We start from the raw sequence: 26,064 nt of genomic DNA on the forward strand, positions 1-26,064 counted from the left end.
CGGGAAGTACGATTCATGTTGGGTATGCTCCGTACGACCCTTTTTCTACGGGAGCTGAAAACTGCTGTAAAAGCAGAGTTCGCCCCGAAACAGGTACGAAACACCCCCCCCCTGGGTACGGCGCGTACCCCCATGATCGCAGGGGTATGGCGCGTACCCCTTCGATCGTGGGGGTACGGACCGTACACCCCTGCATACATGGGGTACGCCGTGTACCCCATGTATGGTGGGTGTACGCCGTGTACCCCATGTACGCTGGGTGTATGGCGCGTTCCCCCATTGATCGCAGGGGTACCCCTGCGATCATGGGGGTATGCGCCGCACGGTGTGTATGTGATTGTGCGCTTTTCCGTACAAATCACCCTTACCTGACGTGGACCGTACGACTCGCGTCCTGATACCCTGGTCCGGATCGTACTCGTCGGGTCGTACAGCATGTGTATGAGTCGTACGGAGACGGCTACGGATGCGAATCGTACGGACGGAAATTTTACCGGATCGGAATTGACCCCATAGAAGGGGGAAGAGAAAAACACCTCATAGGATTGTTATTTAGCAGGAAAGTGTCCCTTCCTGAACAAAAACAATCCTGCCTGCAACGGAGGCACCCTTGCACTAGGGTGCAAGGGTGCCTGCATTAGCGCTAGGCTGCCAAAATGGTACCAGAACAGGTAGGAAGGCCGGAAATGCACCATATTGCTTATATATTGTGCATTCCTGCCCATTCACTTTGAAGTAGGGCAGCACAGCAAGGTGCCCTGCTGCACTGCCCTATGCTAAAATGCCATAAATGAGACCCAAAGTGTGTCGTAAGTCTGCTGCTTCCCGCAGATCCCTGTGGCAACCCCGGGGCATAAGGTATAATAGGTTCCTGGTGTGTTTCTACCAAATTATTACCATCACACAGGGTAGATCCCCTATGTCCCAAAAAGAAAGATTGAACTTTTGAGAGAAAATGAGAGCTGGAAGATATCTCTCATTTCACCCATACTGAGTTATGCTGTGGTTTGAGAAAGTGGTTATCCCCTACCACCCTAACAGACCACTCTGATCAGCTTCCCCTCTCCTCGCCATAGTACCCAGGATAAAAAGAACCAGATATGGTGACCGCTCCTTTGCCTACAACGTGGCCAAACTCTGGAACTCCCTCCCCCTCCATCTGCGCTCTGAGTCTAATCTGTTTCCATTGTGCAAGCTTTTGAAAACTCTTCTTTTTAATAAATATGGATAGCTCTTAGCTGTATCCTTGCCCATGTGGTCCGCAGCACTAGGACGCCTAAGGGTAGCTATCACGCTTAAAAAGTGGTCTTTTCATTTAATTTCATTCTTATTATATGGAGTCAGAAAAACCTGTCAGAGAAAATGCGAGAAGTACATTCTCACACAGTCTCACTACATACCCCAAAATCAGCATGCACACACTAGTTGGAATTTTAGACCACCTGATTGTGCAACAACAAACACACTTGACCCATGATTTAGTATAAAAGACATGGTTGCAAAGTTATTGAACTTTAATCAACAATACATAAACTTTGCAAATACAGAATAACTCCTCATACATCTGTGACCACTCACACCTCATGCCAAGTTCCCCAAACCATCAGATCTTGTTCCATTCTTTCCTGATCCAATCCTTGTGTTCTTGCCATCTTTCCAGGCTCTCTTTCCGTTATCTGACAAACACCCTCCCCTGAACTCTCTTCTCACTTGACAACATACAGCACACTGAGTTTTCACCTGTACTCTGTTCTTCTACCCCTGAGGGTGTGACTCTCCACCCCCTAAAAAATACCATCTAACGCCCCTGCAACCTGTCCTTACCATGACAAATAAAATGCAGCAACTCAAAACAGCCCCCCATTCCCAATTCCTATCAGGGATCACTGACATAATATCGATGTCAAAAATATAGAACTACAAAAATATTGAGTAAAAAATATAGAATACAAAAATATCGAATCCCTATCTCCAAACAGGTAAGTACAAAAATATAGAATCAAAAATGTTGTTGTAAAAAATATAGATAGTCAAAATATCGAATATTTAAAATATCTTAAAAGTAATTTAACATTAATGTAATAATAAATATAATTAACTTAACCATACTTAAAATACTTAAATAACCTTAAAATTAACAAATAATTATTGTAACTAAAAGTATGATAATAATAATATATATAAATATATGTATATATATATGTATATATATATATATATATATATATATATATATATATATACACACACACACACACACATATATATATATATATATATATATATATATATATATATATATATATATATATATATATAAACATAATATTAACAACAAATATACAATTTTTTACCATAGGATAGCAGGAGGGTTAAATTTACTATTACCACTCCAGTGAGTGCAACAGCAGAGAAAACATGTATAGCTAGGGGTAAAAATTACTATTCCAGAGAGTGTAACAGTAGGGAAAGCGTTGGCTAGCGAGGGGGTAAAAATTACTATTCCAACTCCAGTAAATCTCCACAGTAGGGAAAGCGTTGGATAGCGTAGGGGTAAAAATTACTATTCCCACTCCAGAGAGTACAACAGTAGGGAAAGCGTTGGATAGCATACGCATACAATTTACTATTCCCACTCCAGTGAGTGCAACAATAGGGAAAGCATTGGATAGCGGGAGGGTAAAAATTCCTATTCCCACTCCTGAGAGTGCAACAGTAGGGAAAGCATTGGATAGCGTAGAGGTAAAAATTACTATTCCCAATCCAGAGAGTGCAACAGTAGGGAAAGCGTTGGATAGCGTAGTGGTAAAAATTACTATTCCCACTCCAGTGAGTGCAACAGTAAGGAAAGCGTTGGATAGCGGGAGGGTAAAAATGACTATTCCCACTCCAGAGAATGCAACAGTAGGGAAAGCGTTGGATAGCATAGAGGTACAAATTACTATTCTCACTCCAGTGAGTGCAACAGTAGGGAAAGCATTGGATAGCGTAGTGGTAAAAATCACTATTCCCACTCCAATGAGTGCAACAGTAGGGAAAGCGTTGGATAGAGGGAGAGTAAAATTTACTATTCCCACTCCAGAGAGTGCAACAGTAGGAAAATTATTGGATAGCGTAGGGGTAAAAATTACTATTCCAAATCCAATGAGTGCAACAATAGGGAAAGCGTTGGATAGCGTAGGGGTAAAAATTACTATTCCCACTCCAGAGAGTGCAACAGTAGGGAAAGCATTATACAGCGTAGGGGAAAAAAAATACTATTCCCACTCCAGTGAGTGCAACAGTAGGGAAAGCGTTGGATAGAATAGGGGTAAAAATTACCATTCCCACTCCAGTAAGTGCAACAGAAGGGAAAGCTTTGGATAGCGTAGGGGTTAAAATCACTAGTCCCACTCCAGAGAGTGCAACAGTAGGGAAAGAGCTGGATAAGCGTAGAGGTAAAAATTACTATTCCCACTCCAATGAGTGCAACAGTAGGGAAAGCGTTGGATAGCGTAGGGATAAAAATTGCTATTCCCACTCCAGAGAGTGCAACAGTAGGGAAAGTAAATACTTCATATATGAATAAAAATTAATTAAATATTAATACCAATTACAAATATTTTAAAATAATTAACAATTTTATATAATATATTAATTAATCAATTACAAATACAAATGAAAATTATTTTTTGTAAAAATGTAACTACTAATACAAATTATTTACTAATTAACAATAAATTAATTAACAATTAAAAAAATAATAAACAATTACAACAAAAATAACCAATAATTAAATGTAAAAGTTGAATTACTTAAAATTCTATTACTTCCCACCCTATTCCCCTATAAACCCACAACCCACTACTGAAAAGAAATTAATAAAATTAAAATAACTATCAATTATTCAATTAATTAAAATTAATTACCAATTATATTTTAATTATTTTCCAATTTATAATTAATCAACGATTACTTCAAAATAAATACCAATAAATAAATTAACATATTTAATTAATTATAATTAAATTACTTCCCACCCTATTCCCCTATAAACCTACAACCCGCTACATAAAAAACATTAATATAATTAACATAATTATCAATCAATCAATTAATTAAAATTAAATACCAATTATATTTTAAATAATTACCATTTGATAATAATTAACAATTAATTCAAAATAAATACCAAGAAATAAATTAACATATTGAATTAATTATAATTAAATTACTTCCCACCCTATTCCCCTATAAACCCACAACCCGCTACAGAATTATATTATGCAAAAATTAAATACCATAACATTAATTAATTAAAATAACTATACACTTTTCACACATACAGTAAAAAACACTTAAACAAATTGATATTAACTTACTTACCTCAAATTCGATATTTTTGTTGTCTATATTCTGTCCATTCTATATTTTTGTTGTCTATATTCTGTCCATTCTATATTTTTGTTGTCTATAGCCTGTCCATTCAATATTTTGTCCATTCTATATTTTTAATTCGATATTAATGTAACTCGATATTTTAACCTCAATATTTTGAGTGTATACCCCCTATCAGCATGTAGAGAGGTTGGGTGGATTTTACTTTTTTAACCTTTTGCTACCGGTGATAGACATAGTCTCTGCCCCCTTGCTTTTGTGGGTCAAAATCTGGGCCTCAGAAGAGTTACAGTTTTCAAGGGAGATCATCGAAGACTGTATTAACTTGGACAAGCCTCCGAGGATCCCTTGGCTTCGTTTGTGATGGATAGATTACTCCAGATTGGACTGGGTGAGTAATTTGACACCCTGTCAAGCATCCCCACTAATGCAAAGGGCAAAATTCAAGAGGAGTATAGTACTGGGTAAAAATGCGCCATTTCCAATTGGAGGCACCCGGCTCCAATTGCCCTTTTCTGCATAAACATCAATAATACCTTTCCCTCACCATGAACAGCCAGTTGTATTTTCATTTAACAAGATTCCATCTTAGCACATTGCACTTTTTTGTAGGGTTCCCTAAACAATTCGGGTGGACAGACAACCTTATTCTTTGCCCATGCAACAATAGAACTACTCAGAGCACTTTGCACTTTATTCCTTTTTGTGCACTTTTTAAAGATCCAAGGATCAGATTTGGGGTGCCCTTACCAAAGAACATTCACCCATGAACATATTTAGAGGGCTTCAGATATTTGCAATCATTGACTAAACCTGTTATTTGCACTGTAGTGTTACATTTGATCAAATCAGCAATGGCATTAGGAAACCATATGAAGTACAGTAACTAAGGGGGAATGAGGAAACAAATTATGTCACACAGGAACTAAAATCAATGGTCATTACTTCATCTACGTACAATCATGTAATAAGCTTGTATAGGAACTTTTATCTCTTTTATAATATTTTTAATGGACAAAAGAATGTATTTTAAACTTGAATTGTGTATTTTAAACTTGGATTGTCTTTTTGGTTGAAACGTTCATGGCTATGTGCCGGATAAAGTTAATTTGATGATGATGATACACATAGTCTGGAAGAGGCAGTCCATGCCTCTCTAGACTCTAATATTTCCTACCTAAATAACCCCCTTCCCCCCTTCTACCTATCCTGGCCCATGTCTTGCTTTGGCATGAATAACCCTGGGAGAAGACAAGTCTGCGACTTGCTTCCGCTGGGGGCCTTCATAATGCAACAACAAACACACAAGACCCATGATTTAGCATAAAATGCCATTTATTAGGACATGGTTCCAGACTCTTATCATCCCCACCTAACTCCCGCCCCGACCCATGTCCTGTTTTGGCACGAATCACCCAGGAGGAAGAGTAGTCTGCGACTTGCTTTCCCCGGGGGCCATCTTTGTAAATTACACCATTCTCCTTAAAATGATATGTATTAGAAGGATTGTAAAAAATCATATTCAACTCAGCTGTTATCATACAAATAAGGACAAATGTTTGAGAGACTCCAATCATATTTAATCAATTGTTTATATCCTATTACTCTAAATATATCTAAAGCAGCACCAGATGTCTAACAGCTTGGTTGAATTTGTTCTTTATAGTGTGCCTAGTGGAAAGCCTCAAAAAATCAATGGGGGAATGGATCACTTGTCCTGAGTAACCAGTGTTTTGTAATGTAATCGTTTCCGGTTCAGATAAAAAACCCTCATTCACGTACCAAGGCTTGAATGGCGGTGTATCTTTATTCTCCTCCTTTATTTTAGCCACGTGACAGCATCATCATCGGGTTTAACTGTATGCTTCCTCCACCCGGAGGTAGACCACTGGTAAGTGCAGTAGTGATTAGTGATTAGAAAAATTGGGGTGATCAATAAAAAGGCTTCTGTGACCAGTCGAAGTGAATTTTAATTAATGCTGGAGAAAAGCCTGTTTAAAAAAATTGGGCGTGCGTAGGACGCTGGAGTTAGTGGGCTTCCGCACTTACTGATGTCCATAAAACGGTCAACATGTTTCAGCCACTAATTGCCCATAAGGGGTCAGGTTGGCTTTCTTCAGGACCTATTGTCTATAGTGAAGTATTGAAAAGGTTTTAGAGAAAGCTCTTGAATAGTTGATAAGACTACAATATCACCAGGCATAGGTGAGGTTAGTAAATTTTAAATTAAGATTATGTAGAGGATGTATGGATGAGTACAGTAATGAAGCATACAGTAAACAAAATAGAAATAATCACTAATTATGTAAGCGTGTTACCATATCACAAGATGAAGTGTGTAGAAATGACGCACAATTCAAGCAGCAGCTCATCACCTGATAACTGCTCAGTGAATTTAGTAATCTGAGGGTGCAGTCCATGATACCCTATTCTGATACATAAGCTCCTATAAAACTTACTCTTACTCTTTCACAAACACAGCCCCGCTCCTCAAAATCCCTAAACGTGTTCAGCCACAACCCTCTCCAAGACTGTCTGCATAACCATTATGGCAAATGTTGTATGATGTCTTTGATTTCCCATCTCAGCTCACCTTCAACTTACCCCTCCATTCATTTGTATACCTATTTCCTTTCATCCATCCACAGTACTATCCAGTGTTACCTTTCTTTGTGGCTGCTTTTGTACTTTATAACACATACTTTAATACATAAACACCTCGAGGGTTTGCCTTAACCACGCATATGCCTTAAGTGCTCTTGATGCAGAAATGATTGACGGGAAGGATCAGGAGAGGAAGGACTGGGACGCAGCTTGGTAAATAGGGATGGGACCGGAGGTGGGAGTTAGGGGGTTGGGGTCAGGCAGTTTTAAGAGCTAGTGCCAAATTTAGGGCTCAGGGCCTGTGGCTAGCTTTGGGGTCGTTTTTTAGGGTTAGGAGGATGAGTTTTAGGGCTCAAGACAGTAGCGCTGGATGTGGGGTAGTTCCTGGGGCTCGGTCTTAGGGCTCAGGGTGGGCAATAGGGGTATTTTTTAGTGCTGAACCAGGTATGTTGCAAGGATGGGGATAGGATTTAAAGGGCTCAGGGTGGGGGGGCGGGCAAATCTTTACCATGCATATATGTAGTGTGGCCTAAGGCCTGCATTGCATGCATGTTATGTTAGCATGGCTTATTACAAGTTTAAACGCCATTTTACCTTTTGCCGCTTTTGCAAACAACACTGAATATAGCTGTTTTTGTAAGTTAGGCTTCTTGAAGGTCTACACATGGGAAAAGGTTTGTTTTCGAAATCTCTAGACTTACACCATGCCCCTATTCTGCACAGTGAGTGCTGAAGCCGTCAAGGTTATCATAACATGGTAGCTGTTGTTCGACATGATCAAGTAACATTTTTTAGACACAACAATTTGGCAGCTGTGAGCCAACTGAGATTCTATCGCCCCTATTATTGCACAGTTGCCATAATTTCACACACTTGGAAGATTTTCCGTTTCCAGGGATGCCGAGAGCTTTAGCTGATCCGGATGTGATTTACTCTTACTGAGCGGAAAGGTAATGGAGTCCCCCAAACAAGCCTAAGAGACCTTCTATAGTTTATAATTAGGGCTCCCGGTTTTATGGTATTTATTTTCTTGACATTTCCGTCTGTATTTATCCATATTTATTTTTTGGGCATCATTTCTGTATTTATCCGTGTTAGACCTGTCTGCCCTTTGGGTAGTCCCTCCTAATTAATTATTTATTTTGTCCCCTTTTTGGCCCCTCAAACCTTTTTATCTTTTTATGTCCACTGGATTTTTGTGGTATTGACCTGGGGGTTAGATGCTCTTTTGCCTCATAGTCCTTCTTCCTGAGGCCTAGGTGCCTTTCCTGACTAAAAACTAGGAGATACACAAAATGGTGGCTATTAACTGCCATAACTGCCACCCTAGGAGAAAGACCCATAGGGTAGAATAGGGACCTTCCAGAATCTTCTGGACCCTGCTGGACCCTTGGTGGTCAGCCTGTAAAAGGCCAGGGACAGGGTAGCCATTTTGTGAAGTCCAGAGAGCTTTAGGAGTGAGGCAGTGGCGTGGGGAGGTGGGCGCGCAAGAAGTAGTTAGTTTATCTGAAAGGTAGACAACCTCTTCGTGAGGGCGTTCCCCCCCTAGCCCTTGACCGAGCCCTGACGTTGGTTTATGACATCTGAGGGAAGCGGCTTTGTAATTTCTGCTGGCCCCCTCGGGTCCCCCTTTTCCCCTGCCTTCATGGACACTGCCTGCTGACTGTGGCAAGCCCGGCTAGTCCGCCTTACCGGTTCCCAAGAGAGGGAGTCAGGAATAAGTTAGTCGACCTGTGCTGCCCGGAGAGTCACTGGTGGAGAGGATAGTGTCTGCGGGGGTGGCGCCGTTCAGTGCGCATGCCCAGGGGTAGCGTGGCCGACTGTTGTGGAGAGCGAGGTAGCGCTGATCAGCGCGCAGGCCCAGAAGCAGTGTGCCTGACTGCCGGAGGAGAGGAAGGGAGGCAGCGCCTTGCTGAGACACTGCTCCCCCGCGCCTGCTCAGTGGCGCGATCATCGGGGAAGCTGAGGAGACGGCGCGAGCGGCCGAATCACCGCTAGTCCCAGGCAGGCCTCCCCTCGGTGCCGGTTTGGAGAACAATTGACCCGGCCCACGAGAGAGGAGCCGCCGGGAGAGGAGGTCTGGTGACTAAGGGCTGGTTGACTGAAACGGCACATCACTCGACTGGCCCGCAAGTAAGGTGGAGACAGGGGGGGGTTGTTGTATGACTGGGGAACAACCGTGATACCGAAAGGGAGATCTTTCTTGCCCCCTAATACCTTGGATAACTGAGAGGCCAGCCCTGACAGATTTGGGGAAGACTGAGACTAAAAGTCATCAGGATTAAGAGTAAAGAAGAATAAGTGAAGCAAGGGAAAGCAACTGTGCTGAAGAAGAAAACTGAACCCCTGTGGCTGATAAAGATGGGGATTGTGGTTTAATTTTGTATTCTCTTTCAGAGGTGGAAGGGGAGGAAAAACTATGACCTTGCCTTATTCAAACACCTGAGTTAGCTATAAATGAGCTGATTGCAGCATTGAACCTGGCATCTGAAACCCTGGGGTTACTCACCTGATTGTAGGGAAAGTGTCACACGGTGGGTACCAAGGTATCATTCCAGGTTCCTATTGCCTGGATATTCCCAGGGTGTTAAGCCAGGGTGTATTGTGAATTAATGGTTGAAACTGTTTTATTGTAAAGCCAGAAATGCAGAAGTAATTGAAGAAGGAGGGAGTGAGGAAGTTTACAGAAACAAGAAGCGTAAATGCACTGAATTCATTGTAACTGTGGTACTGATTTAGCATTTGAACACAAAGTAAGAAGTTAACAACAAAAGAGATCATAAAGCTTTTCTACTTTTATAAAAAGTAAGGTGTAGTGTCATTTTTGGATGGATGGGCACTGAGTTACTGAGTGGGTGAGACGCAAACTTAACACATGTACTTTGGAGTAGGCCTTCCTATTTAAGTGCCAAGCTACCTTATGTGACTTGGAGACCCCAGGTCCAACAATCCGCATTTGCTTTTGCTACAAGGAAAAGACGCCGCTACAGCTAATATTTTTCTGCATTTATTTAAATTGACAATGAACACCGGGCCCCTAAATTAAAAAAGCGCAAACATCTTCACCAATCCTTCTCTGGGCAGCAACCAAGATGTGGAATAGCATTCCTCCGTCCTGTGAAAGGTCACTACAATCAGCACGTTCAAGAGGAATGAAAGCGCTCCTAGTTGAAAACAAAATTACACAGTTACCATATCTCACACCTTGGACATGCCTGGTTCTCAATTGTATTTCTAGAACATCCCATATAACACTTTCCGTAGTCACTCATTGTTTCTAGATTAGACCTTAATGTCTAGCATTGAACAGGAACCACTGTAGACTCAGAATTTCTGTTTGCTGCTCCAATCCAGCCTGTTCTTTGGGATAAGTGTACGTGTGGGTAAAATGGCATTTCAAAATATACAGTCTCTATGTATGTATGCTCACTAGTTTCTCCTCATTGCATAACTCCAATGCAAAGTTCCCTTAGGTAACGTGATGTGGTCTGCGCTGCACAAAAACATTAAATAAATCAATGAACGCTATAGGCAAAAGCGCGATTGGTGTGAAACTTCCACCCTCCACTTCCGATTTACTCTCATGTGGATATGTTTTCAACAACTGTCTCTAAAGTCAGCTGTATCGTAAAACCTTTCTCTAGGGGAACATGCACAATAAATGTCTGAGTTACTTTTACACCCTGGTAACAACGTCCTGCTCTACATACAAACGTAAAAATAAATTAATTGACCAGACCACCCCGGGTGCCCCGGCACCACCCCCGCCCCTGGCACTAAGGTATTAAAAACAGAGTACTGATTGGGATCTCTTAAACAGACACCAAGCGCACAATAAAGGATAGAACAGGTTCTGGGAGCTTTCTAATAAAAGAGGTGCCTCTCAAGTTTGTGTCGTGCTTGTGCACTCCTGGCTTGGGCGAGTTCAGACGAGGGCTGGTAGGAGACTTGTGGGGGGGGGGGGGCGGGCGGGCAGTGAAGGCCGGGTGGGGGTACTTCACAACATGAGGTCAGTGGAGGTAGACTGTGAGGCGGGACGACGGAGGAGAGAATCACGGTTGGAGAGATGTGTAAATAAACACTTACAACTCCAAGGCCAGTTCATAGGCAGAGAAACCATACATGCTCACATTCCCCCAGCAGGGGAATCCGTGCAGGGGCACCCAGGGTGATTCAGTCACTCCTCCACTCGCTGTCCGTGGTTTGAGAGCCGAGGTGATGCCCCCAACTCTGCGGCCCACGCACTGCAAGCAGAGCCGCCACAACAAGCAATTCTGACTCGTTAGAGAATTACCTTGTGAATAGGAATGTCAGTGGGCTGGCGCAGAGATAAAGCCGACGGTGGCAACAGGAATGCGCCTTCACACCTGGTGGTCCATAGTGCAGGGAAACAGTTGTCTGTAGTGCAGAAAACAGGAAGAATAGGCAGATGAGCCCCCGAAATAAAGGCCAAAAGTTATGAGGGAAGGGCCGGAGGTGTTGGAATGCCCACACAGTGACTCTATGATCAGACCAGGAAAGGCTGAGGGGCACGATCATCACTGAAAGACCCTGCGGCCATAGTCCCACATGAGGGCAGTAAAAGACCCTGATTGAAGGATTGCAAGGAATTTCCTGGAACGGGGGTGTGGCAAGGAAACTATTCACTGGAGCACGGCACAGCGTGCAGCAACATTTAGTAGTATTTTCCCATTTATACATATAAATACAGACAAAGGAAATATCGATTTCCGTCTGTATTTATATGTATAAATCCATAAAAACTGAAAACCGGGAACCCTATTCATAATACATAGTTCCTATATAGGGAGGGTGTTAAAACAAGGCGCTATAAGACCTGTTTTCACCATCATTGCAATATGATTTCTCCTTTTGTATTTTTTGGAATTGTAATAATTATGACCATATTATTTCTAATTATATGCCTGCCTATGTTGGCTAAGATAAAGCACCTGAGATCACGTTGTTAAAATAAATATTTTAACCTTACCCGAGTCTCTAATTTACTCCTGTTGTGGACTGGTATTAGAGTATAACAAAAGAGTGTTCTCATTCCCCACCATTCCTGAGTTTGTACTGAGTCGCATGTTCTAGGTTGTCTAATCATTGATTACTTTGCTATAGGATGAAGAGCTAATGTGAAACTTATGCTAGCTGGTTGGGGGTTTTCTAGGCAGCGAGGTGAGTTTCTGGTACACCACAATTCACTGATGTCCTAGGTCTCTGTGCACAGTGCTGTGTATGAGCAGGATCCTTGCAACATATACCTTTACCAATCATGCTTTTACAATTAAATTTGTAGTAAAGGCGTGCATTGTAAAGGCCAGCATGGTAATGATGCTGTCATTGTTAAGACCACGTTGTTAAGGCATGCATGGTTTAGAGTGTCATGGTTCCATCACACAACCGTGGTGGACCCACCCCTGAAATAACAGTGGTTGTTATCTACGTATTGTGGGCAACTATCTAACTTTGACAATACGTACCCATTTCTTGCACAATGGTGCCCAGTCCTGACATTTAAGGTAACCTTCAACAATATGGAACTCACTTCATGGACAATGGTATTCTATCCATAATGGTGATAATTCATGTCATATTGTCTGTATCCTTCATATTTTTTAGCATATCCCGCATAATGCTGGCCCTAGCATAATTTGGACATTTTTGGAACCTGGACCCCAGTCCCTGGCATGATGCTGTTGCTTGCATGATATTGGAATATGATGAAAATGACTGGTATTTAGTGATGACATATACTCATTTAATGCAGAATCAGGGTATTTGTGATAACAGTGTGTTTGATCAGTTGATGAAAGTGGCCCACTGATGTTTATCTTGTTTTTTCAAGAAATGAAATGCTTGTGTTGTAAGAAAAATGAAGTGTTTAATTAAAAATGTCAAAATGTTCTTTCCAGGGGATTTTGTAGTGTAGTTCCTATATTCCCAATAGGCTCTGCGCATTGGAATAACATATCCTATGGATTTGGCGTAGGATTCATGTCAATAGGTCTCTATCAAATATAGTAAACTTAATAGTGAGTGTGCCAGCTAACTCAGAGGTCACTAGAAACTTTCTCGAATACACAAGAAGGGATTAGTTTCTGACAACCGCATAAACATGACAACTTTGCTTCCCAAGAATAAGAATATATCTCTCAGAGTCATGGAAACAATAGATAACTAGTTCACTTAGTCGAGGGCGGAGCTTTCCAGCGTTGATGGCGGACGCCTGAAAGCCGAGCTCCGCCGATTCGCCCTAATTATCCTTATATAATCCTTCCTTCACGGCGCAAACTGGCTGGATAGCACGGCGCACTGCCCCTGGCCTCCATCGGCACTCCCGAGCCCAGTGTGAGAGGCACGTGAACCCTGTGTGGGAGCAAAACGGCGGAATAGCGGACCGGGACTGAGGGCCTCGGAGCCGTGGCCTGGAGTGGATCTGCCCCCAGAGAGCGTGACGCGACGTGCGGTGCGGGCCGTTCCACAGGCCCGGCGGCGCCGGGAGCGGAAAACTTTCACCCCCGCCACCGAGAGCAGGACAGAGAGCGAACACAATGGTGAGTGCCGGACGCTGGGGAGGGTGGTGCCCGGCACGGGAGGACGCTCGGAAAGGACACTGAGGCCCAGAGCGGATGCTGGGAGTACTTGGCCTGTCCGAAATTGGAGAGTGGTCGGACACGTTGCTGGGCTGCGAGACAGAAGCAAGACCTGTATCTGAGCAGTCGGGGGACCGCGGGGATCCCCTTGCGACGGTGGTGAACGGACCGCGCCTCTGGGAGCTGGAGAGGGGCCCTTGACTGCACGGAGCACCCCAACTGTGTGGCCAGGGAGTGGGACTTGCTGGGGACTACGTATACACTAAAAGGATATTGGCATCCCATATTAGCTGCTCATCCCCCTCTCCATGAAGTAGCAACTTACCTCTCCCAGCAGTTGGCACATCCTGTGGGATTAGACCTGGGGGAGGCGCGTTGCGACGACTGCAGTGGGCCTAAGGCAAACCGGAGGCCAGCAGGCAAGACGGGCGGCACGCCATTTTGGCCTATTCCTGCTTCCTCCCTCCCCCTTTGACGGGGAGACAGACTGCTGCGCTGTGTGTGCCCTGCACAGTGAGTCGGGAAGTGTGACCAACCAAGCTACCCAGCGCCTACTGCAATAGATTCGCTGAATGGCCACTCCCGCTTGATGAGAGCAGCTACCATGTCGAGGGAAGCGCAGGAGATACTAGGTGCCCGCACGGGAGCTGGGTCACGAAGGCCACTGAGGCCATCTCTCCCCCGGAACTGTTCCGCGCAAGGAGCCGCTGACGGTCAGCAACACTGCAAGATGGGGAAAGGCCCCCATCCTGTTAACTTTAGATACCCCAATGAAGGGATTTGCACCGTTCACATGGAGCTTCCCGCCATACTCCCTGTTAGACCCGCTCTTCCGCGGCGAACTGGCGGAGGCGATTGATGTGTTCTTCGAGAAAAATGTGGGGACTGTGGAGGACTTCCAAATGATTTGGGAGGCTTTCAAAGTTTATATTAGAGGCATAGCGATGTCCAAGCACTCCAGTGTCCTAAAGACTATCAGGGCCACCTTAGCAGATCTTGAGCTCCGATTGCAGGCACTTGAGGCACGAAGTCGCTCTAGCCCTGATGACGCCACAGAGGATGACATTAAGCGTCTCCTGGCAGAATACCACGAAGCCGCGGACAGAGAGGTACAACAACTAGGTAAATACGCCACGGCCCGCACCTATGGCGAGGGAGAGAGACCGGGCTCGGTCCTGGCCAATGTTATTTACGGCCAACGGAGAAAGGCGCTAATCTCAGACTTACTAAACTCGGATGGAGAAAGGGTGACAGATGAGGCAGAAATCGCAGCGACCTTCAGAGACTATTACGCGGAGCTATATTCTTCCAGGAGCGGCGACATGTCGGCCGACATTCTGGACTATTAAGACCACATACAACTCCTGTTCCTCCCAAACTCCGACAGGGAGTTTCTGATGTGCCATATTCAGATTGACGAAATCAGAGACGCGCTAGCCTCCATGAGAACAGGCAGTGCGCCAGGCATCGATGGACTGTCTGTCGAATTCTATAAAGCGTTTCAGGAACAACTGTTGCCGCACATCCATACCCTCCTGGAGGACATATGTGTGCAAGGTACCATGCCCAGCTCCATGAGAGAGGCGATGTTAGTTACCATTCTGAAGCCGGGTAAGCCACATGATGACTGTAGCTCATACCGCCCATTATCGCTTCTCAACGTCGACACCAAGCTCTATGCCAAGGTACTGGCTTATAGGCTCGCGCTGCTGGCTTCGGATTTATTGGCCCCAGAGCAGGCAGGATTTATCCCATCCAGAAACCTGACTTACAACATAAGAACGGTGCTGGGTACCATACAACACGTGAAGCAGGACACACCAGCGGTAGCGCTCTTCTTAGACATGGAGAAGGCATTCGATTCCGTCGAACTGCCATTCCTTCTTCAAGTGCTACGCCGTATGGGACTTGGCAAACCCTTCATCCAAGTGATAGGAGCGCTATACGACGGCCCCTCGGCTAGGGTCCGAGTGGGTAATGCGGTCTCCCGCCCCCTATTCATAGGGCGGGGCACCCGTCAGGGATGCCCTTTATCCCCTTTATTGTATGCACTCGCCGCAGAGCCTCTCGCTTGTGCGCTCAGAGAGTACCACAGCCACGAGGGAGTTCGGTTCCCCACGTACAAAATTGTTGTATCTATGTATGCGGATGATACGTTGCTGTATGCCCACGACCCCGCTACTACGCTTCCCCCCCCTCCTGAGAGAGGTGGTTCGGTTTGGTGCACTATCGGGGCTCAAGGTTAACTGGGCGAAATCGGTAGTGCTGCCGCTCACTCAGGCGACCACACGAGTGGAGACAGAGTACCCTGTCGAGTGGACGGAAGACCCGATTAGATACTTGGGGATCCAGATACACACGGACCCAGACCAACTGCTAGGACAGAACTATGGGAAGGCGGTCAGTAAGCTAGAGGACGATACAGAGATATGGTGCAAACTCCCCCTTACACTGCTTGGCCGCATTGCCATAATGAAGATGATAGTGCTGCCGAGATTTCTGTTCCTCTTTAGCGCACTGCCGATTGTGCTCTCTAAGGCCTTCTTTCACGGCTTGAACAGCCTGATGATAAAAATAGCAAGGGCAGGGACGCAACCGAGAGTCAAGTGGACAACGCTCACCCTCCCGTACAATATGGGGGGACTGGCGGCGCCAGACCTCGAGTTGTACTACAGGGTAGCCCAGGCGTCGCACTTGCACACTTGGGTACATGGCGACAGGCAAATCCCACATGTTAGGATGGAACGACTATTCGCCCATCCATTACCACTCCCAGCGACGATCTGCCAACCGCAGGACCGCCGGACAGAAACGCGGGATTCCATCTACTGTACTAACCGTGCCTGCCACTCACTACTGTTCCGACAGGGGGGGCAGTGATTTATTCACCGGAGATGCCGATAGAGAGGGGATGCGTTGGCTCCCGCCCATGGTAGACAAAGCGGTCACGCAGGGTCTAACAAACTTGGGGCTGTGCAAGGCGGGCGACCTGTTCCTAGACGGCACTGCCAAAACCTGGGACCAAACAAGGAGGGATGGAGTTGAGCCACCGCTACTCCAAAGATTCCACTTCCATTGAACTCGGAGCGCCCTCTCTGAATTTTTGGGCCCGGACAGGGCGGAGCCTCCGGAAGTCCCAGAACTAACGTACATAATCACACACAAAGATCCCAAGAAGCTGTTGACCAACCTCTACAGCATAGCTAGATCGCATGGGGAGCACAGACCTTTCAAAGCTCGGGTGGAATGGCAGAGAGATTTGGGAACGACACTGGACGACGCGACGTGGCGTTACTGCTGTGACAACACGAAACGTATTTCCCTAAATGGGAACCATTGGCTCATACACTTTAAATTCCTCCAAAGGGTGTATTACACCCCAGCACGGCTTCACAGATATGGGCTGCGACCGGAGGCCCACTGCGAGCGCTGCCGGGCGGCTGATGCAGTCTTCCTGCACCTGTTGTGGGAATGCCCGGGCATACAGAGATTCTGGCGAGATATATTCACCGAGATGAGCAAAATACTGAAGGTGGACTTGGACATCGACCCGGGGTTAGCACTCATAGATAACTCAAGGGGGCTCTCGGGGGCGATACGTAGACTCGCAGACATGGGGATGCTAATGGCCAGGAGGGTAGTGGCCTAGTGCTGGATGCGAGGCCCTCTACCGACTAAGGCCAGATGGGCCCGGGACATGCTGTACTGTAGCACACAGACGGAGACATACAGTGAACTGTTACCTCCGAAAAGCCGCCCGAAAAACTTCTGGGCCCTCTACAAAACCTACCTGCAGGGGCAGCAGGCTGAAGACACAAGTTCTACGGACAGCGGTCCACACGGGTTGGCGGCAGACCCTATGTATGAAGTGGCCTAGAGACCTGGCGCGAGCGAGGTACTGCGGGAGCGAGTCGGGGTGAGCCAGCAGGGGAAGGGACAAGGGGGCAGTGGGGACAGACGAGTTGCGAGGTATACCAGCGTGGGGTTCACTAAGGGGACCACACACCACACGGAGATGCCTCTGGATATCGCACTAAAGGTTAGAGGAGGGCCGGGATCTCCATCGGGGCCCTTCTACAATTGACCTCACAGATACCATCAGATACGGGGTTTGGGGGCAGGACGGGTATGGGAGGACACGGGCAATGGGGTACGGAGCGGGGAACTGTTGTGAGGCAACGGGCGAGGGTAGGGGGGTAGTTCTATAAGGAAGCTACAGGGTTGTTTTAGGGGGAGAAAAAGTTAAAAACGCACATGAATATTAGAGGTCGCCGGCACATCTGATCAATACTAGATAATGAGAACACGAAATCCACACTGCGCCGCCGAACCCCCGGGTTGTCGTCCACCAGGCTGTGTACTGTATGAAGTGGAGTTGACTGTAATACCTATGACGCGGCCGGCCCGGGGGGGTTGTAGGCCAGAAGCTTTGTAACCTGAAACTACCTATATGTGCAATAAAAATTTTTTTTTAAAAACTAGTTCACTTAGTCAATCATGCATGCTTATTTTCTACAGAGTTGCAGAGAAATAGTGAGATGGGCATTTTCAATAAAGAGGGTTTATTGAACAGTCTTCTTTCTCATGCAAGGGAAGTGAACTGCTACAATCCTTAGGCAGACTGCAAAGTATAATGCATACAGCGTAAACAGTAATATGAAATAATACTGAAAGAGCATTGTATGGTTTCTAAGCCATAAAAATACATACATAAATAACATAGACTAGAATACTCAACTGGTGCTTCTAAAATATGCCTACCCCAATGTACCTGACCTAGGTCTAGGATGAGGGAAGAAGTAAGTATGGTATTTTGCATAGGTTTAGTTTTGCCAAGAATCTACCAAAGGTTTCTCTAAGTTCTAATCAGCTCCATGCCTTAGAATGATGGAGGTCTGGTATCTCTGTTTCGGGACTCGATTTCCCAACACAAGGCAAGGGGAGCCAGAAACACTGGAGCTGGATTCTTGGCAGGAGAAAGGCAGCTTCCTGATCAGTGCGTCAGCTGGAGAGTCGGCTTCCTCCGGCACTTGCTGTAGCGAGCTGGTTCGGGCAAGTAGGTCTTTGAACTGCTCCGAACCACTGTATCTTGCTATAGCAAATGAAGGTATATTTATACCTTGAAGGTGTTTAGGAATGCCATAGTTTAACGTAAAGTCGGGCATCTGAACGTCATAAAAGAACCCCTGGGGAATAGTTGTTCATTGTAAAGTAACTGAGTTCTTGGAGAAACCAATATTCAAGCAAGGGGAAGTTGACTAATGACTTAGGCTGGTTTTCCAAGAAATCTTTGTGACGTTTGGTGAACAGATGGAAGTAGCCATACCTGTATTTGGGTAGCATGGGCTATGCCTAAATAAGGGCTTGATTTCTATGCCTATTTAAGGGTAACGTGAATTATACCTTTATAAGGGAATGAATCGGGAAAATTCAGTTGGAGCCTAAAACGCCACACAATTTCAAGTTTGTGTAGTCAAGATCAAAAACATGTATTTTAATGTTTACATCTTCATTGATATGCAAGCTAAAGCATAGGGTCAAAATTATTACATTTCCAAAACATGATGCCTATTTATAAGAGATGATTCTCGTTGATTTATGTATAGGGTGACAGACGGCTCTTACTGCTTTCATTGTGTTTCACAATGTGTTTACAAAATGTTTTTGAAAACTCCTCCTGAAAAATGAGGCTTAAATCTGTGGAAGCTGTCACCAATGTTATTTGCCTTATGTGCTAAATATGCCCCATTCGCGCTATTTGCAAACAATAGTCACAATATTTCAGGGGAGATGCCACAAATCTCCATACAATGTGGAATTTCAATTATATCAATTTATGACAAGTTTTTCTGCCCCCTTCTGCTTAAGATTTCACAAAGGGTAACTAACGTACCCATATATTTCCTATTGGACAACCCAAAAATCCCCAATAAACTGGTATTTAACCTCTACAAATTGGTTATCAATGTTACATGGCTTTTGCACTTACAAATGCTTTGTCTGGGGGTCTCTAGTTGGCAATGGTATTTACCTTTGTCCAAATAGGGACCCTTACTTCTAAGTCAGGATAAGGGGATGACACACCTTACTAACCCCTGCTCACCCCCTTGGTAGCTTGGCAGGAGCAGACAGGCTTATCTCAGAGGCAGTGTGATAAGCATTTATGAATATACACAGTAATACAGTGAAAACACTACAGATGGACACAACACAGGTTTTTATAAAAATAAGTATTCTTTATATAGACTTAAACACAAGACCACAAATGACAAAAATCCACAATACTACACTTAAGATTGCTTTAAAGATGATAACATTTATTCAGTACAATTTGATGATGAATGCAACAAAGTTCTTAACAAAGTACCTGGATGCGTAACGCAAAGTAAACAAAAGGCTTGCAAAAGGAGAGATGCGTCGGTTCCGTGATCCGGGGGAGATGATGCCTCATGCCTCAATGCTTTTGTAGAGTAGGGGATGCGTTGTGATCCTTACAGGTGCGGAGGTGATGCGTAGATTCTCGGCCTGTGGGCCCGTTGCGGTGCGCAAGATGGCGCCTTGATGCGATGCGATGATCCGGGATGCGATGCGAGAAGATGGCGCCCTTGATGCAGCGATGCGATGACGAAGCGTAGACGCCCTGGGAGCCTTGCGACAACTCTGTACTTTGGAGCCGCGACAGGCCCTGCGACACACTTCTCCGGTGATGCGATGGCGACTCTGTCGATGGCGTCACGCTTCTCCGGTGATGCAACAGCAGGCAGCTTCGATGAACACACGCTTCCAGGGACATGCAGCAAAGGCTCGCTTCTCCGGCGATGTGACAATTTCAGATGTGGCGGCGACATGCTTCCTCTCGATGCGTCGTGTTTCCAGCTCCCAACGACACCCAAATGTCTGTAGTTGAGATTTCCCAACAAGGAAATTCAGAAGGGAGCTGGAGATGAAGTCTTTTGTCCCTGAGACTTCAGCAGGAGGCAAGCCCAGTTCAAGCCCTTGGAGAATATTCTGAAGATGATGAAACTCCTTAAAAAGTTCCTTCTCCTTTCCTTGACAATAAAGCAACCACTACAGGCAAACTCAGCAAACAGCACACTGACAGAGGGGCAGTAAAACTCCTGCAGCTTCCTTGGTTCTTCTCCTTGGCAAAAGGTTTCTTGTTCCAGAAGTGATCTAATTTCTTGTGATCAGGATCCCAATATTTATACCCCAAAATCCTTTGTTCTCTGAAGGAAGAGAGGCCTCAGCCTAGTCCAGACCAGTTCCTGAGCACTTTATTTACACGGCTCTCTTCTTCCATTCACTGTGCAGGGCAGAGACACCAGGCGCCCCTACTGGAGGTGGAGCCAGCACAAGGGCCTTCTCTCCTTTCACAGTGCAGGGCAGACGCATCAGACAAGCCACTGGAGGTGGAGCCAGCATTGTAGAGGGAAGGCCCAGCCCTATTCAGGTCCCAGGTGCAACTACTCCCTCCCATCTAGATGCAGATCTCTCTATTCACCACTCGGCTGCCCCAGCCTGTCTCCTGGAATCTCCCAGCCCTGTCACTCACAAACCCAGACTGAATACACAACCTAGCAGAAGAAGGCCTGAACAGTTAGGCAAGAAAATACCTACTTTCTAAAAGTGGTATTTTCAAACACAGAATATTAAAACCAACTTTACTAAAAGATGTATTTTATTATTCTGAGCATAGGCATACTAAATTCGAATTTCTACCATGTTCCCGGAGTCAGTTAGGATTATAAGAATCTAGTAATCTAACTGCCCATTCTAGCCTATGGAGAACAGGTAGCCTTCAATAGTGAAAAACAAAAATGGCTGTGATTCACTTTTAGGACATGCTACACACATCAGAGCATGCCCTACCTTATACTTACAATGCACCCCGCCCTTGGGTCTACCATAGGGGTGTCAAGCATGAAGCAAAGGGAAGGTTTAGGGACTGGCAAGTGGGTGCACTTGCCAAGTTGACATGGCAGTACTAGACAGCACACAGGCCTTTAAATGGCAGGCCTGTGACACACTTTACAAGCTGCCTCAGTGGGTGGCACAACCAGTGCTGCAAGCCCACCAGCAGCATTTGATTTACAAGCCCTGGGCACACATGGTGCACTTTACAAGGGGCTGACAGGTAAATCAAATAACCCAATCATGGAATCACTAATCAATACATCAATTTAACACAGGGAGCACATGCACTGTGGCACTGAATAGTAGTGGCACAGTGCCCAAAGCATATAACTAGCAAACACATATCAAAACAGAGGAGGCAATCTGTCAAAAATGGAAGGGAGACTCACGCCAATGATGCCAGTTCTAACATGCCTCATTTATGAAAAATAATTCCCAAATAATGTTTGGGTAGAAATGTAATCCTCCATCAATTTGAAATGTTATTGAACTACAAATTACCAAGGGCCTGATCTAGAATTTTGCAGACCAACTGTTATTCCTTCGTCATGGAGAGACTGATCCGTCCATATGACTAGCGCTCCATCTGTCAAGCTGATATACATCCTAACAGAACTCCATCCATCATGCTAGAGGGCGATCTGTCAGCTGAACCTCAGTCCACTGTTATTATTCCTTCTGTCCAATGTCAACAGACACCACTTTGGCAACGTTAGTACCTTGATTTCTTTTGCCATCAGAGTGAGTTGGAGGCCACCTCATGATAAAGCACAGCAATCGCGGATGGGTATTCCAATAGCAGATGTGTACGTCAGCATTGATGGTTTTTAGAATTTGGGTTATGAGTTGACTGGTTGAACCTTCTCCTATATCAAAGCGGACACCAGGTAAAAATAATAGATCCTCAGACCCAAATCTTCATTACACCTCTGGCCCTGTGGATGACTCAGAAGGACTGCTTTGCTGGTCTACAAAAAGAAATGTTATTCTGTTGCCCTGCTCCCTGAGAGAAACAATTGGACCTGCATCTTGATCTCATGACCACCAGAGTGACTCTAAGGTCTAGTTGGCTGGCCTTCTGATCTTTTCTTTTTGTATAAAGAAAAACTTTCCTTGATTACCTAAACCTTAGGCATAATCAAACTGCCAACAGAATCATTGTTAGCATTCGATAGAATAATATTTTTAAATGAATTAACGTTGATAATATCAGTGTAAATCATTTCAATTAAACAAAAAAAGTTGGGAATTTTAACCCAAATTCTTCAATTAGATTTTTGATGACATAAGTAGTAAAGTAACCTTGGCTGCCTCTGTCAGTACTAACTTAAAAATAGTGCTGCCACTCATCATACTTCCAAAGTTGAAACACACATAGTTATGGGAGTTAACCACTCTGCTTAGATGGCAATAGCCAGCTCCGGAGCCTGAGAAGAGCAAATTAATGTTAACTGCTGATCGCTTAGCATGAAATTGCTGTCTTGGAGTGGAAAGTGGCAGAACTAAGGTCAGCTTTGAAACCTGGAGAAACTAAAGATGCCTAATCATAGTTATTCCAGCGCACCCCCTAGGCATCTTAGCTGTAGTTACAAAAGGGGAGAGAACCAAGTTTTACCCTTTCAGACAGGAGAAGAGCTCATAGCAGAGCTGAAGGCAAGTCTGCCCAGTCCCAGCCGACTTCTCAAATCTTGAAACAGTGGATTATGAGAATTGTTGGCAAGGATGTGGTTGGACTCTTATTAAATTGGGATGGTGTGCTAGAATTTCTGCGTTTGTTGGCTAGGTCACAGGATAATGTGGCCACCACAAGAACCTTATCCTCATAACAACACCATACCTGGGAAGCCTCTATATGAAAAAAAGGCTTTATTAGATTATTATTTCTCATTCCTGCTAGAAGATGACTTAAATCCTGCTAGTATCAGAACTCGAATTGTTTTGCAAAGTTCAAGTGGTTGAGCTCCAGTTTGCTTGTTTCAGACACACAAAATGATGAAAAACTTGACTCCCAAGAAGATCTGTTGACCCCAGAGGACTCTAAAATGGAAGATCTGCCAAAATTAACTGGAGGGACTGTGAGAAAATAAGATTGGGAATATCACCAAACAGTGACTAGCACAGAAGGTAAAGGTGACACTTCATTCCTTACATCCTCAGAACATTTCTGGACATGAGAGACTACACCTCAAATTCATTTCAAGTCATTGGAATGGTTTTAATTATTCATGCAAATAAAGATTACTTACTACTCCATGAAACTGTGTTTGAACTTATGCTCACAAATTTGCATTCCACCGGATCCAATCAACTTTTCATTCTTCTGAAACCTATGATTACCATTGAGGTTGGTTGAAAAAACCCTTTTTCAAGTTAACAACTTAAAAATAAACTTTTTGTAAAATTCCATAATGATCAAAATATATTAGCATTCTACATTATCATTTTGGTGTTTTGGTGACCTTTTCAATGTATTCAGCCTTCGGCCCTGTGGTTTATAATGTCACCAGAATCCCTTGATAGAAGCATTAGGCCATATTACAGAGTTACCCTTTGTTTATCATCTCTGTATAAATATATATACATATTTACAAAACGTTCTGCTTCATTTTGAAATCAAATACAAACATTTCATTAACAACATTCTTGTGCCCGAAAAATGTTCTTCTTTTAAAAAAAAAGGTTTTTTTCATACCGTGCTTCTCCTTTCCCAGCAAACCTCCATGCTTAGGCTCTCTCATGGGCCAATTCACAAAGCAATTTTCACGTCTTGTTTAATTTTTTTAGGTCAATGGCATGATTTAAAGGGGTAAATTCAAATGTTCATTTGCAAAGCATGAACTTACACAGATAAAGTAATGCTCACTATCTGGGGGCATATTATCAAGAACAACGTTAAATGTTTTCGCCGGTTTAGCAGCAGAACACTGACGCTAAAACGGCGATAATGGGCTTGATAATATGTCCTTGAGAATTCCAATAGAAGTCCATGTTCTGGTGTGAACATGGGCTTCGATTGGAATTCTCCAGAGCTTATTATCAAGCCCATTAACATCGCTTTAGCAGCAGTTTTCTGCCGCTAAACCGGCGATAATTTTAACGCCGTTCTTGATAATATGCCCCTATCTTGTTTGTTTGTCTTTATTCGAAAACATTAGCAAGGCACGTTTCCACCCTGGGCATAGTCAGAGATTTACCCCCATTCAGAGTAGAAGTAAGGGGCATATTATCAAGAATGGCGTTAAAAATTATTGCCGGTTTAGCGGCAGAAAACTGCCGCTAAATCTGCGATAATGGGCTTGATAATAAGCGCTTTAGAATTCCAATTTGAAGTCCATATTCTGGTGTGAACATGGCCTTCTATTGCAATTCTCCAGGGCATATTATCAAGCTCATTGTAGCTGATTTAGTTGCAGTTTTCTGCCTCTAAACCGGCGATAATTTTAACGCTGTTCTTGATAATATGCCCCTAAATCTCTTTCGAGGTTGAGAATGTGGAGCAAAGAAACACCTCAAAGTGTAGCGATGAAGGAGCAGGGATTTCCCTATGAGGAAAAATATTTTCAGTGTGCAGAAATATAGACAAAATGCAAAATCACTTATCAGTGTATTTGCATCGATGTTACTGTAAAATATAGAACATTTACACATTAGTAAATGTAATGTATTTCGATGTCAGCACTTCTGGCATGTTTTGAGAATATGTGTTGTAAATTTCTTTCAAACATAGGAAAAATCCTACTAAAAGAAAAGTAAGATATTCTTCTGTAAATTGGGGCTTATCAGTCACCTCAGGCTCCTACAGTTGGGTATGATTCCAGGATGTTATATCCTGACTTTTCTGTTATGCATGCCCTGGCTGTGGAATCTTACAGTGATGACATGGTTTGGAATTTTGTCAGTCAAATGAATCACAGTTGAGTGGGCTGAGCTGCCTTCTGGCTGATTCTGGTGGGGTCTTAATCTGATCTACTTAATATCTCCCTATGATCTTGTACCATATTCAATAAAACCTCTTTGAAACATCTGAACTGAGTGGACTTGATCACTACAGAATTTTGGCGACGATCTTCAAAAGAACCTGCATCTACCACCTCTTCAAACTTCAAGCAACCTCAAGTACAGACTCCACAGTAACTAAATCTAAGCTTCTACCTTCAACTGGCATCCTTGATCCCACCAGTGACCCCCCATTGGTCGCCCACAGCAGTCTGCCGGTTGTTCCTGTGTGTCTGGGGAAGTGCTGTTTCTGGAGCTGCCCATTTCGTCTTGGGGGTCTACCCCCCATCATCATTACGCCTTTATGCTGTACCTTCTGTGAGGGTAAGCCTGCCTACGTTTGCCATCTGTGCTTAGCTTTGAGTGAGGATAAGCCTCCATCTGCACTCCACGTGTGTTGTGCTGCGCCTTCAGTGAGAGTAAGCCTGCCAAAGTCTTGTGCTGCCAACCCATGCGACTTGTGCTGTGTTTTTTGTGAAAAGAGGCCTGCTTTACTATCTTTAATGCCACATTGACATTTTTACTTCTGTCTGTCCAGTATCGTGCTTTTATCACAACAGAGTTTGCACTTTCT

The sequence above is a fragment of the Lissotriton vulgaris genome, chromosome 9 (genome assembly GCF_964263255.1).
Source record: "Lissotriton vulgaris chromosome 9, aLisVul1.2, whole genome shotgun sequence".
NCBI classification, from domain to species: domain Eukaryota; kingdom Metazoa; phylum Chordata; class Amphibia; order Caudata; family Salamandridae; genus Lissotriton; species Lissotriton vulgaris.